The following is a 15,951-nucleotide window of genomic DNA, read 5'->3' as shown; positions in this document are numbered from 1 at the left end:
CCATCTCACCCATCTCGTTAACAAAAGCATATCTTAACTAATCCTAGGAAGTCTTCTCACAGCCTCAAACCCAGCCCACCCAGGCCCTCCTTCTTCCCGTTCCAGAAAGTTACGTCTGTGTCTGCATTTCATTCTTGTCAAAGTCATCAGAATCTAGGGGTTAATCCTACATGAAAGCTAACAAGTTAGCCTGTTGCTGTTTCACGGATGCTGGCAGAAGACTCAACATTCCAGGATCAAAGACAAAGAGTATTAGGTAGAATACAACAAGTAGCAAAAGCATCTTATTTGCCTGGGTCCACCTTACTCATCCCCAAATCCCACTGGAGTTATGTGGAGAGGCTCAGGTAGACACTGTGTATCCAGTGGGCTTTCATTAGCTGAAAAACACTGAGCACAAGGAATTTATTGCTCTTAGAGTCTGCAGTAGACAAGCCTGATCTTTGTCTGAGGGCATAGGTTATCTCAGCACTCAAGGCTGCTGGCTGCAAATACAACCCTGAGAAAAACATGGGCAAAGAAGGGCCAAAGCCTTATATTCTTGGCATATCTGTCAAGAACTGAAGGAGCTCAGGGACAGTGGTATATTGACCCTTACAACAGACAGAAGAAAATAAATGAAACATCATTATTATTGGTAAGTGAATACTGAGTATGTTTTCACCTCTAAAGCAATAGAAGATACTGCAGATGAAAATACTCATACTTTGAGAAAACATTTCATGTCTTTATGTGTCGAAACCACTGGATTTACTTGAATATAAATACAATATATATGAGATAAAAATTTAATTATTTCGAACTAACTCAAATTAGTATCATATCAAATTGGTATGATAAATCCCAATGTCACAATAGATAACTGGGTAAAGGATATAAACGGGTACTTTAAAGTGAAGGAATTGCAGCAGCTAGAAATATTTGAAAACATTGCAATGGTAATTTCAAGCATGCAAATGAACAGTGTTTATTTAGCTATTATTATTATTATATGTTTTTAAGAAAAATGTCCAGTATTGGAAAGGGTACTGAGAAAACACTTTTACACATTGCCTTTAGGTACAAGGTTTTTGGAACTAACCAACGTTTGTCAAAATGTAATATGGTCACATTCTTTAGTACAGGAATTTATTTGAGACAATCTATTCTATAATTCTTTTTTAAAGGTTGTTTATATGTTGTGAGAGAGAGAGTGAGCAGGGCAGTAGCAGAGAGAGGGAGAAAGAGAGAATCCCAGGCAGGCTCCATACTGTCAAGTGTAGACAGAGCCCAATGCAGGCAGGGCTTGAACTCATGACCTGAGCCGAAGTTAAGGGTCAAATGCTCAACTGACTGAGCTCCCCAGGCACCCCTCAGATAATGTATTCTAAAGCCTTATTAAAGAGTTAGTATTAAATACACTAGATGTGTTTTTGGTGTTCTCTGAAATTCTGTTTGTGAAGTAGTAAAGAAATAAATGGCTCCTGAAGAAATGTGGAAACAAGATAAAAATGTTATGTGTTCTTCTCACTGAAATTAAAAAAATAAATAAAGAGCGTAGTAGGAAGCTTTAGGAGGCGATAGATAAGCTTATGACATAGACTGTGTTGATGATTTCTCCAAAATCATCAAATTGTATGTATTAAATGTATACAGTGTTTTATATATCAATCATACCTCAATAATGTGTTTTTTAAATCCATTTAGAATTGATATACAAAGAGAAAAATAATGAAAAGGATTTAAATGGTTACCAGTAGGAAAAACATTTTTATTTTTAAAATTTTTATTACTATTATTATTATTTAGTTTAGAGGGAGAGATTGCATGCAAGCGAGGAGAGGTACAGAGGGAGAAAGAGAATCTTAAGCAGGCTCCACACTGAGAACAGAGTCTGATATGGGGCTTGATCCCAAGACCCTGGGTTCATAACCTGAGCCAAAATCGAGTCAGATACTCAACTGACTGAGCCATTCAGGTACCCCAAGAAAATATATGTTTAGGGGCGCCTGGGTGGCTTAGTCGGTTAAGCGTCTGACTTTCGCTTGGGTCATGATCTCGCGGTTCGTGGGTTCGAGGCCCGCATCGGGCTCTGTGCTGACTGCCAGCTCAGAGCTTGGAGCCTGCTTCTGATTCTGTATCTCCCTCTCTCTCTGACCCTCCCCTGCTCACGCTGTCTCTCTCTCTCTCCTAGAAATAAATAAAACATTAAAAAAAAACAAAAAAAGAAAATATATTTTTAAATAAGCGTTTATATAGAAATAGAATATTTTGTCAACAAGAAAATGCTTTTTGTAAACAATCTACATTTTAAGTAGCAAAAAGCAGGGTAAGAACCTGCCTAAACAATGTGATTACCAGATGTTATGAAATATATAGCTGGATAAAAGCAGGGCAGAAATAATGATGAAATGTTAGGTTACTACTTCTTGGCAGTAGGAGTCTACAGAGCTTTTTTTGTTACCTTGTGCTTTCTAAATATTCCAAAAGCCTGGTGTGATTGAGATTGTATTTAATTACTTGATGTTATGACATGTTTTTACATATTTTTAATAAAAATTAAACATTAATTTTTAAAATTATATAAATTATCACTTAAAATATAGCTTCCAAATGTTAAAATTAATTTATAATTAATTTCCAATTCTGAGAGATTATACACATAATTATATTTTAAAAGATATTTAAAAACTAAAAAATAATTGAAATATGCTTCCAAAGACATGACAAATAAATTTAATGCTATATAAATGTTATCTTGGAAGAAAAAAAGGACAGTAGGTAGTAACAAAGAAAGTCTGAATCAAGTATAGATTTACATGAGTAATAGTATATTAACATTAGTTCATTAGTTGTGATATATGTGCCAAACTATATAAGATATTAAAAATGGGGAAAATTGAGTACAGGATATTTTGAAGCTCCTGGTATTACCTTTGCAATTTTTCAATAAATCTAAAACCATTATAAAATTAAAACCAAATCATGTAAAAATGCTTCTGAGGTATGTTTCAACATACATAAAAATTTTAAATGAATTATTTAATTTTGTAAAAGGTAATGTATGCATGTGGTATATAATTACACCAGTATAAATAAGATATTTTTATTTACAAATTACTCTGTCATCTATGTAAATGCAAGACTGATTTTCTACTGATTTATGTCCACCCAGCTAACCTACACAAAGCCTCTGAGAATCATTAGCCATTTCTAAAAAAAAAAAAAAACCACATGAACTCTTGTTTCTACCCACCCAAGAGCTTTCTGAACAATGAAAAGCAATTTGATTAAAAATGAAAGCCTAGGTATGATCAGATTCATCGAAGTTGCAGATGTAGTGCCATAAATCACCCCTATGACTAAGCCGCTCTCAGAAGAAATGAAAAAATTAATCAGGTGGTTGTTAATCCGGGACAATATACTGCAACACTGGTGTTTTAAATATGCTAAAAGCACAACTTGGCAAGCAGACCTTCAGCTGATCTCTAAGTTTGAGGACTTTGAACTACCATACCCACTTACGTAGTATTTAGATACTTGCCTATGACCACTCACTTTAAGGATGCCATTGGCCAGAGTGGAAAGATGAGAAAAACAAAATTAGGAAAACAAATTAGGATACCCAATTATACTGCATTAATAGCAGAGACAAATGATCTATCTTAGATTAGATCCTGGAGCCTCTGAAGCATCATTTGATGACTATGGAGTTCATGCATATGGAAGTTGTTAATGTTAGCCCCACAGGAGATAAGGTAGCAAACACCATGAAGCCCGAATGTGTGTGAAAACAGCAAGGCCTCCACATATAAAGGGAGCATGTGCAAGAAAAGGTTACAACTTCCTCCAGAGATAGTGATCAGTTATGAGCACCATGAAGATTTAAATACTGAGGGCCACTCTTAACACTAAAATTAGATTTGTTGTTTAAGAACTCTCCTGAGAATTCATTCATGGGAGACTGTGTCAAGCAATCAAGATTTGGGAGCTTAAACTTAGGCTCATTCAGAAGCCATGCAGACTGTACTAAACTTTGATTTCTATTTAATATTGCTATAACATATGAATATCCTCATTTGATTTTGTCCTTTGTCGTAAACTACTACTTTATTACTATTGTTATTATTATTTTGGCTGCAGTATCTGCTCTAGCAATAATCACAATTAACAAACATAGTACACATAATCCCCAGCATATGTAGTGTGTTTCTACCCCATTCTGTAGTAGCTTAGTAGAACAAGCGTTACACAAACATTTATCTATCCACAATACTTAAAACACAATTTGCCTTTCTCTGACTTGTCATATTGGTTGAATGTTTCATCCTATGTTGAAGTATATTTTGCTGCTTTTAAAGATAACAAAGTAAGCAATTTTCTAGAATATTTTTTACAGCATTACTTTTGTGACATTCCATTTCTAATGATTTCTGATAATTTTTTCCAAGTTTAAAATTTTTTCCCATGTAACACTGGTGAAGGAATCACTCAGAGTGAAGGATCAAGGAATATGACAAAAAGCTGGAATAAACATGAACTTCTGCCATCCCCATAAAACCAAAGCTCCATAAACATTTCTGAATGTTTGCCCATTCTGGCTATTTATCTGTTATGATTTTATGGATGAATGGCAAATATAATTTGTGTAATTTATATTATATAAAGCATAATAGTATTCACTCACATACATTAAAAACATTTACAATAAGTGTGAAACATGCCACAATGGGATAACAAAGCACCATGGCATTTTTGAAGAGAGACCATCACATACTCAGGAAATCATCCATGGTTTCAGGAAGTTTATTCGAGTTAGTTGCATAGGTTTGAATAGTATTTTGGCATCTTGTTTTTGCTTTTGTTTTTATTTTGGTCTCTGAAACCATGCTTCTTTATGGCACAGAAAGAATGGGCCTCCTAGACCTCTAACTGGGAGACATAATTGACCAAGGACCCAGGATCTATACTCTGAAATCTGACACTGAGTATACATGTGCCAGGGGAGACTTCCCATGAGCTGCCCCCAGCCAAAGATTGGAGGCAGCAGGGATCCTAAGAGAAACCTACTTCTGGTAAACAAGGGACTTCCTGGACAAGCAACTTGGCTCACGGGTTCCAACAAAGCCTTGCTGAACTTTCCTTCGAATGCATAACATTTACTTTATGATTAAGTAAGAGAATGATTGCCTTCAATTTATGATTTCAGCCCGTCAATATTTACTGACAGGAAACCATATTTGATTTTGGTTCTGGTATCATATTTTAGGTAATGCTTTTAATTTTTACTATTTTTGCCTCAATCTTTTATTCTAAAATCTCTGTTTATACATATTTTAATAATTGAATGGCCTATACATTCATTTTAGTAATTACATTAATAGCTGTGAGGTACAATGCACTTAAATTTCTATTGATTGACTCTCTACTATGAACAATGATGAAATTAATATATTCTACTTTCCTTTCTTCTTTCCATCATCTGTACTTTCCAATTTCAGTTAATTGTATTGATTTCTGGTGGTTACCTTTATAACCTCTATTATTTGATATATTGTTTATTTGGTGTTTAACTCTTGCAATAAGATGTAAGGAAAATAGCCTTATACCAATTCTATCCTCCCTTCTATCTTATTTACATCATTTATACTTAATCAGGGCTTGTGACATATACAGTCTGTTCTGTGTTGGAATCCTCAGTAATAATAGGCTAATTACTTTAGTTAAAAGATGTCAACTCTCAATTCACTTTGGTTCATGATGGACTATCCAAGACTGGTTTTACACACCTAGCTTAGAAACAAAACAAAACAAAACAAAAAGACCATAAACCCCAGAAGGCAAAATATATGATTCAATTGTCTGACACATCAGGGGTACCTGGGAGCTCAGTCAGTTAAGTGTTCAACTTCAGCTCAGGTCATGATCAGATCTTGATTTCACAGTTGATGAGTTTGAGCCCTGTGTCGGGCTCTGTGCTGACAACTCAGAACCGGGAGCCTGCTATGGATTCTGGGTCTCCCTCTCTCTCTCATCCTTTCCTGCTTGTGTTCTCTCTCTCTCTCTCTCTCTCAAAAATAAACATTAAGGGGCGCCTGGGTGGCTTAGTCGGTTAAGCGTCCGACTTTCGCTTAGGTCATGATCTCGCGGTTCGTGGTTTGAGCCCCGCGTCGGGCTCTGTGCTGACTGCCAGCTCAGAGCCTGGAGCCTGTTTCAGTCTGTGACTCCTTCTCTCTCTAACCCTCCCCTGCTCACTCTCTCTCTCTCTCTCTCTCTCCCCTAGAATAAATAAAAACATTAAAAATTAAAAAAATAACATTAAAAAAATTAACAACAACAAGTGTCTGACACGTTGGATAACAGCCAGCAGAGAACAGTGATGTATAAGGGAAGGGAAACAAGGTCAGCCCTGTAATGTCACAGCTCTGTGTCTGGAATTTCAGGACACAGCACAGGAAGGCGGAACCCAATTAAGCCTGGTGATCTTCCTGAATTTAAGGGATGAGACAGAGTTGAGAATTTGGGAAGGTCAACATGTCTAGAATTTACAGGACAGAGAACCACATAGGAAAGAGCAGCAAGGAAAAGGCAGAGCTTACACCCACCTTCCTGAGATTAATTCAACACAGAACATCATGCTCCGTTGATGAGTTCTTCAAGTTCATTAAACTATTGCATAATTTTGTTAGACTGTAATACAATCATATGTTTGCAAATGCCAGAGCATTTTAATCAGATTTAAAATGTAATTTCCTTCCTCTTCATATAGTGTTTTATGGAAGTACTCTAATAGGACAGCTGCAACCATAAAAAGAGATTGTCGTTCCTAGGACATAAAGATACAAACAAGCCAGAGTTATGTCTCTGACAGGTAAAGATAGAAAGAGGAAACAGAGTTTGAGGATGTGATAGCCAGACGGGGCTGTGTTTTATCAGTATTAACAGCCATCTGTTTTTAGAGCTGAGATTGTTTGAGGTTAGATCATACAAGAAGTTTGTTCAAAGTTACAAAGCTAATGAAAAGCTGCTTACATATCACAAATTCACTAGCTATATAAAGTTGGACATCTTCATGTTAACAGAAGAATGGATTTCAAAGGAAAAAAGGGTTCACGTAGAAGCAAGCTATGTAGACCTCTTTTTCAAAGCATGTGTAAGACTATTTTTAAAAAATGAATGCTTGAGATCTTAGTCATATTTAATTTCTTTTTCACATTACTCCAACTCTAAGATTCTTAAAATGTTATACATGTATTAAATAAGGATCTTCCCAAAACTGTTTCAAAGGTAATGGTAATAATATAACCAAATTAGGATTTGCAACAAAGTCAAATTTTAGTTCATATCTATAGCTAACATTTAGTTTGGGATATTTTGCCTAATTACTCTCTAAATCTGAGGCAAATATAAAAATATAAATAATAAAAAGAGCTGCCTTTCACTGAACATGCCATTAGATACTTCATGTACACTGCCACTTAATTTTCTCAACAACTACGAGAAGTAGGTATCATTATCTCCATTTTTATATGAAAAAACTGAATTCTCTATATAGATCATGTAACCTACTTGCCTAAGACTACAGAGCTAGTAAGAGTTGGAAGCAAGACATAACACTGAATTTGAAATGTAGGAAGAGAAGCAGGACTGAGAAAGTTCATATAAATCAAAAGATTTGAAAATTTTAAGGAGTGAGGGATTACTCATTCCCCCCCCCCAAAAAAATGGATTCAGAAAGCTAAGAACTGAACAATGTCTATTGGACTAGGATATGGAAGTTGCTGGTGATACTCCAAACAAGTTCTTGAAGAGTCTGAGGACAGAAGCAGAAGTGGAAGTGGGAAGGAAGAAGTGAAGAAATCAAGTGTAGGCAGCTGCTTCGAGAAGCTGGGTTGAAAATGAGGGGAAAATGATATGACCGGCATTAGAGGAATGAGGAGGTTCAAAGGAGAGCTATTCTGTTTGGTTTTGGATTATTTATCTATTTTTTAAAGTAAGAGAGGAGGGACTTAAACATGTCTGCATACCACATTGTAAATGACTTAATTTAAGAATTTAAAGAAAAGCTCGGGATCAAATTTGTACAGTAAGAAAAGTTATTTTCAGATTAAAGCATTAGCAAAGGAGTCCAGTTTTCAGATCAACTTGCTCACTGAAAAAGAAAAGGAAATAGTTCAAATTTTTATATGGCAGTTGAAATTCTTAATAGAAAATAAATGGATCCGCTGTTATAAAAATCAGATTTTCATGTTTTCTGTAACATGGTATGCTGTCCTTACAATGAACTTGGAGATTTCTTATTAGAAAACGATTGCACCAGTTGTGATAAATATTCAGATACTAATGTTTTTCGAAACATGGTGTGGTGCCTTTTGCCAACAAACATAAAAATATATAACATAGAGTATGAGAGAAAAGCATGAGAGGCAATAATGGTTGGTACAGGTAAAGGGATAAAATGTGTAGCAAAGAATATTCTGACGAATGAGTTGGCTTTCAACGGGAGTACAGAGCCCATCCTGACAGTTACTATTCATTCTCTAAAACACACACACACACACACAAACACACACACTGGATATATAGTAGAATCTCTTCTCATTCTTTGAGGTATCCTCTTACTTGGAGAGCACAACTTAAGATGTAATGAAAAAAAAAGTGGAGAGTGTGTTTAACTTTGTAGTGCAACCTTGTATAATATGTAATCTTGACTTATATAGTTATATTTTATATTTGAGAAACCTCTGATAAAGCACCAAATTCCTTAACTGCCTTTTGTGTTTTTAGGTTATTTTTTAAATATCTAAACTTTATCTTATCTGTGTTGTTCAGAATATTCCTTTGATTACAAAATACCACATTGCTATTAAAACTACAAGGATGCATTTAGTAAGACTGTTTTTTTTCTTCCCTCCTAGGTTTGGAATCTTCATAAGTTTATAGTATTTTTAAAAAGCAACATGCAAATAATAAGACAAAGAAGCAGATGGAGCTCTAAAATTCATTAGTACTACTATTCTTCAGTCACTTTTTATTGCTGGATCTGAAGTGATTGGGGATTTCAGATGCACATACAAAATAACTTATTTTTCTTATTCCCTGTGAATTTTATTTTTATAAGTAATGTATGTATTCATTACAAGATGCTAGCATTTCTAAAATTAACAGACAAATTGTAAGTATCAATATTTAATAAACTAATGACCTGATAATAGTTATTAGTAATTATATTTCAAAAGTTATTTGAACAAATAAAAAAACAAATACAAAACAAAATTTGTTTCAGTATTAATGTGCTACGCTGTATAGTTTTGTTTTTTAGATAATATGCATTGAAAAAACATTCAATGGTTGTTTTAACTTTACATTTTCCTCTTTTAAGCTACAGTGTTTTAAGCTACAGTTGCCTGGTAAGGTATCACTCAATAGAAAGTTAATCCATATATAATGGCTACATATCCTCAAGTTCACATCCAAACTTATCTCCAAAAATCAACTCTTAAATAATTTCATTTCACCCACATTAAGCCTTCTTTGACTTACCCCTCTACCGGTAAAATTAGTTTTCCTAGTACTCTATTATCATCAGCTACCGCAGTTTAATTGCAATTTAATAATTTAATTTTCTAACCTCCAGTGTGAACTCTTTATATCCACAGCACCTAGCAAAGAGCCTGGCATATGATTTGTGCTCAGTAAACATTCACTTCATTGAATGAGAACAAGGTGCGCTTTTGCAGTACAGGAGAGAATAGTAAGAGGCAACTCTAGATAAAGTAAGGGACATAAAAAGAAAATAAATAATGGAAAAGAACAACGGCAGATTTTTCAGTGCCTTATTTAAACCCAATAGTGATATAATTATCTTTGGTAAATAGAATAGGACTGGCAGCTTGAAAGTAACTGCAGACCAGTTTTAGGCCATAATAATAAGGGACACATTAATAAGGTCAGGTAGTTCACATGAATGAGTCAGATGGAGCTGGTTAGGACTACAGACACCAGAACACATGCCATATCTACAAAGGAGATATCTACTTATCTCTCGTTTCCTGAAGCTAATTGCTCTACTGAAATGTGGACTAAATATTCTAGATTTCTTCTCATAGTGGAAAGCAATACGAAAAATCTCATGATTTTTGCATGGTTAGTTGATTGCAAATTTTAAAAACAATATCTGGTTTATACAAATTGTATCTGTGCATTTGATTGGTCCCAAAGACAGTTTGCCACTCCTTGATTCAACCAGGGCAAGAGCAACAATGAGGGACAGGCAGCGGTGAATTCCGAGAACTAAGAAGCAGACTGAAAATAATAACTCTCATACACTTACACACATACACAGAAATATACACTCATAGAAATAGTTATACAATATTTTGAATGCAATTGTTTATTTAAGCTGTGGCAAAATTTCCTATCTTGTTCTGTCTTTACCTACTCCCTAATTTGCCATGTGGTAAAAAAGAAGTCACCAAAAGTTTTCTTTCAAAAATTGTTAGTTCCTCTTTTTGTCTCATTTATGTAACATATATATGCTATTTCGTTGCAAAATTAACATCTACTCCTTGAATATCCAAAGATACATGAAGGAAATCCCTCGTCCTACCTGAAATTATTCCATAGAAACAGCCACAAGTTAACAGCTTGACTTATATTTTTTGAAACCGTCTTTTATAAATGTTTAATTCTTTAAATATATAAATATACACAACACACTGTTTCATGAATAGTTTGATCCACTTTTATAATGTGTATATTATATGTGTATCTTTAGAGCAGCATATTCTACTACACGTCTAATTTTCTTATCATGGATATCCTTCTACTCTACATGCATTTGACTTACTCAAAGTGAAATATAGATAACGTGGAAGGAGAAACATGTAGGAGAAATATAAAAACCATATAGGCATTTCTGTTCAACGGAGCAGACCATCTCTTAAGTAAGTACACTTAGAGATGTACTCACTTTTAAGGACACAAGAATTGTCCAGCCTTTCACTTCTTTTGTTTCCTCTGTTGGTTCAGATTCCTAAGATCACTCAATGACTCCTCTAGTATGAGCATTTGCAGCACAAAATTTAATATAGTAGTTAAAGAAAGTTTGTTGTGTAAAACACTTTGTATAAAAATCAACTGATTTACTCAGGGTCATGTCTCCAATGTGACCCCTTCCTGAGATATGTTTTAGAAAAATTTGGAATACAAACAAATTTAGCTCTATAAACTAGCTATAAAACCAAACTTCCTGCTAAGGGAATTTTATGTTATGTTTCTTCTTCTTTTTTATAGGTTTATTTATTTATTTTGAGAGACAGCTGACAAGCAGGGTAGGGACAGAGAGAGAAGAAACGAGAGAATCAAAAGCAGGCTCTGTGCTCTCAGCTCTCAGCACAGAGCCCAATGCAGGGCTCAAACTCAGGAGCCACAAGATCGTGACCTGAGCTGAAGGCAGATGCTTACCTGACTGAGCCACCCAGGTCTCCTATATGTCATATGTTTCTATAACTCTGTTATCTATTTCTACCTCATAATCTTAATCAGCAAACAGTATTCCATTTTATAGATATACAATGATGCAGTTGATGATTCTCTATGGGTGTACATTTACTAGGGGAGGGCTAATGTCCCTCATTTTTATTATTTTTCAGGAATATCTTACCTAGACTAAGTATCTCTTCTAGGTAAATTTTATTCTTAGTTCAAAAAATTAGCTCTGTTAGTATTCTGAAGGGAAACAAATTATAATCAATAAGTAATCATTTTTACTAGGGTTTATTGAGTTCCTCCTCATGCCAAGGGCTCTTGGCATCATTTAAATCTCATAACTCTGTCAGGGCGCCTGGGTCAGTTGGGTGACTGAATTCACTCAGGTCATGATCTCACAGATTGTGATTTTGAGCCCCACATCAGGCTCTGTGCTGACAGCTCAGAGCTTGGAGCCTGCTTCAGATTCTGTTTCCCTCTCTCTCTACCCCTTCGCCGCTCACATTCTTTCTGTCTCTCAAAAATAAACATTTAATTTTAAAAAAAATCTCATAGTTCTCTAAAGTAAACACTGCATTGGTATTATGAATATTATATAAAGAGATTCAGAACCATTAAGTAATATCGCCTAAGTTATATACCATGTAGGCATTAAGGCTAAGATCTGAAGCCAAACATTAGCCCCAAACCTTGCTCCCTATACTGGATTTTTATGGGACATACATTATATTTTCTTTGAATTTGGGAAGAATGTCTTTACAATGTTAAATCTCCCCACCTAGGAATGTGCTGTCTGTGTCTCTTCTAGTGCTCAAATAATAAAATCATAGTAACAATAACATAAAATCTGTCATTAGGTATTGTGATTTTCTACAATATGTACATACAGTTATTCACCATTTATATATTTTTCATACAGTATTACTTTCCATATCATTTCATGACTCTTTTCATCATTATATTTTGACTAATTTTTAGCATCAACAACAGGTTGGCTTCACAAATAAAGCACTCTAATTAAATGGGAAGTGAATTTAGCCTTTGTAAAAATAAAGCTACATTTCACTCTAGAAAATCCGAAGAAATAAAGATGTATTTAAAATGTTAGCAAACAAGATAGAGAAATGAGTATCATTTTAAAATATTGTTAAATATCCACATTTAAAGTGATCTGATTAAAAATTTTCCTCAAAGTGGGGGACAAGGAAAGTGTTCCAAACAACTCAAATCCTAATTAGAAACCTTCGCTGTCTGTTCTGGTAGCATGATGGCCATTAACTTCCCATTGCCATCAAATACCAGATGAATGGAAATAATCACACTGAGGGAAAAGAGGTAATAAAGAACTTTAAAAACATGACCACTAGGGGGCATATTCCACTTTCTTATCGGAGAGACTGCACTAAATTCTCTCATTTTCCATTTAAGATAGCCCTGGTTAACAGGTGAAGAATTTTGAAGTCGATTACAACTACAACAATAGCTAAAAAGTTTATTATTATTATTAGAAGAGCAATTCATGCTTTTTATAAACAACTTAATGTAATGTATATGATAAAGAGACAAAACCCAAGAATAATTTTTATTAATACTTGGCAAATTTTGTCAAAGTCACAATGAAATTATGTTCATATTGCATCTGTATTTTTGTAATATGGATATTTTTTAGTTTTCCTTCATACAATAATTTTATATCCTAAACAGTCCTATGGCATTACAATATTTGATTAAATTTCTATTTTGTCTTTCTTCTATTTAATCTTATATCTATAGTTATGTAGTGCTTAAACTTCCTTTTATTATTGGACATTTCGGCTGCCTCTGGTTTTCTAATACAAACCATGCTCTAAAAAGTGCACCAGTAGAAGCATAAGTGCAGCCTGACCTGCGTTCTTATCTCAGCTATGCCATTTCCTATTTGAAATTTATAGTTATTAGTAATTTTAAATCTCAGGTTTTCTTCCTTTTTCTCTGTCTCTCTGTCTCTCTCTCTCTCTGGTTTGTTCTTAAGATGGTAGATAATAAATGGGATCTACATGGCAACTGCTGTTAGAAGGAGTTAAAATCCATAGACAAAAATGAGCTCAGCATATAAACACATGCTGGCTGGTATTATAATGTATTAGTGTTACAATTTTTGTACATGAAACTGCATTTCAGATTACTTCTCTAAAACAAATTTCTGGAATGAGATTTGCTCATTCGAAAGTCAGTGATCCTTATTTCCATATTGCTTTCCAAAATAATCGATCAGTTTATAATCTTTAGAGTTACTATTATTTCTAAATGTTTATTTTTGAGAGAAAGAGACAGAGCACGAGTAGGGGAGGGGCACAGAGAGAGGGAGACACAGAATCTGAAGCAGGCTCCAGCTCTGAGCTGTCACCCCGATGTGAAAGTTGAACCCATGAACCATGAGATCATGACCTGAGCTGAAGTCAGATGCTCAACTGACTGAGCCACTCAGTGTCCCTAAAGTTATTTTTTTTAAGTTTATTTATTTTGAGAGAGAGAGAGTACAAGCAGGGGAGGGGCAGAGAGAGAGAGAGAGGGAGAGAGAGAATCTCAAGTAGGCTCTACTCAGTCCGTTCAAAGCCAGACTAGAGGCTTGAAAACACAAACTGTGAGATGACGATCTGAGCCCAAACCAAGAACTGGACACTTAACCACTGCTTAACCAACAGAGGCACCCCAAAGTTATGTTTCTTCATCAGTACAAAAACATAATAAGTTGTTCAGAGAATAGCATGGTTTGAGAGCCATTGGAATTCATGTTGTATTTCACGGTAAAAATGGCACACATGCATCAGCAAATACGATATTTACCTGACTCTGATTTCATCTTTTTCCAGAACTCGATGATCTGAGTTTCATAAGGTCTGTGTAAGCATTTTGTGTGTATATATACCTGTTCTATTTTAATAGGTATGGAAAACAATAGTCCTTGTAAATCTCAGGAAGTTCTGTCTCAAGAAAGGCAAAGAGTGACGAATGCAAACAACACTCCTAAAACATGGGCCCTGCTAATCCACTTGAAGAACTTCAAATAATACATCTTGTTTCTCTCTGCTTGGTATGTTAATGAGTAAAAATGTATGGTATTAACTTCTGTCTTATTTCCTTTGGCTTATATTGCCTATAATCTTTTCTAAAAGGTTTAAGGCTTCGACTAAGCAATATGTTTCATAATGACTATATTATTATTTTTTTTATTTTGTTTTTTTTTTTTTTACAAATAGTTTATTGTCAAATTAGTTTCTACATAACACTCAGTGCTCATCCCCAAAGTGCCCTCCTCCATGCCCATCCCCCCCTCCCCCCCACATCCATCAGTCCTCAGTTTTTGTCAGCATTCAAGAGTCTCTCATGGTTTGCCTCTCTCCCTTTCCCCCACCATTTCCGCCCTTCTTCTCCCCCTTGGTCCTCCGTCAAGTTCCTCCTAATCCTCCTATACGTGCAAACATATGGTATTTGTCCTTCTCTGCCTGACTTATTTCGCTCAGCATAACACCCTCAAGGTCCATCCATGTTGCTACACATGGCCAGATTTCATGTAATATATTATTATTTTGAAGCTTACCTTGATTATAACTAACTAGAGGCATTAAAATAAGTTCTACCTACTTACTTTTGCAGCAATGAAGTCAATTAATGAATGTACTAAAAGTGTTTTATTCATTCAGTTTGGAGACAAGTCTGAATTTTTTTGCTCTTTTGACTAATCACATCTAATTAGAAGACACATTGAAATATAAAGACAGTTTACATTTCCCTTTCCCTGTTTGAGGGGCAGCCAACTATGTATTTGGAAAGAGCAAATCAAAGAACCATTTTCTTTTAGGTGCAAATATACTTAATAGTCTATTTCTTGGTGCATCCATATGTCCAGAAAGCAGAAAGCCTTGGAAGTTGAATGTATTCAGGCACTTAGAAAACTAAAGGTAAACTAGTAAATAAAAACAAATAAACTAGATGAAGTTAATCTCACCTTTGGGTTTTGGGTTTACAATAATCCTAAAATAGATGAGCCTTTGACTGCCTTACTTATATAAAACTCTTAAGAGTTTTGATTACATTGAAAAGAAAAATGTAGTTTCCTTACAATGATTTTCCTTATCCTTTTTTCTCCCTAGGGTTTTCTGGATTTTAGAAAAGAATGTCAGCTATCCTAATGTAAGAGCTGCTCAGGAAAGGATCAGATAAAAGGTCTGAAATAAAAATAACTATTGAAAAGTAAGTTGCTGGACACTTACCTTGGTTCCCTGTTTCAACTTTGAGATAGGCACTGACATCATTGGTACAAGAAAGTAGACCCTTATCTAGTCAATTTAGAGTTCGTATTGAATTTGATAACATGTTTCCAATCTTATTTATTTGATTTTATGAAGTCCTAGGAAAAATATTCTAAGTGGAAAGTAGAGCATGGGAATCAGGACAGTCTTATGAAAAACTAGATCAAAAAACTATTCACAGGTCCCCATA

General features: G+C 34.8%; 1 long non-coding RNA gene across 1 annotated transcript; it reads left to right on the top strand.

Moving 5' to 3' along the window:
- The first annotated feature begins 554 nt into the window (after positions 1-554).
- On the top strand, positions 555-15,667 carry LOC120245409. Its single transcript, XR_005531775.1, has 3 exons — positions 555-637; positions 14,395-14,542; positions 15,603-15,667. It is a non-coding gene; the product is annotated as an uncharacterized LOC120245409 (long non-coding RNA).
- The last annotated feature ends 284 nt before the right edge of the window (positions 15,668-15,951 follow it).

This window comes from Hyaena hyaena, unplaced genomic scaffold, assembly GCF_003009895.1.
Source record: "Hyaena hyaena isolate Hyena2069 unplaced genomic scaffold, ASM300989v1 scaffold_415, whole genome shotgun sequence".
Lineage (NCBI taxonomy): Eukaryota > Metazoa > Chordata > Mammalia > Carnivora > Hyaenidae > Hyaena > Hyaena hyaena.
This window is presented reverse-complemented; position numbering and strand designations above follow the sequence as displayed.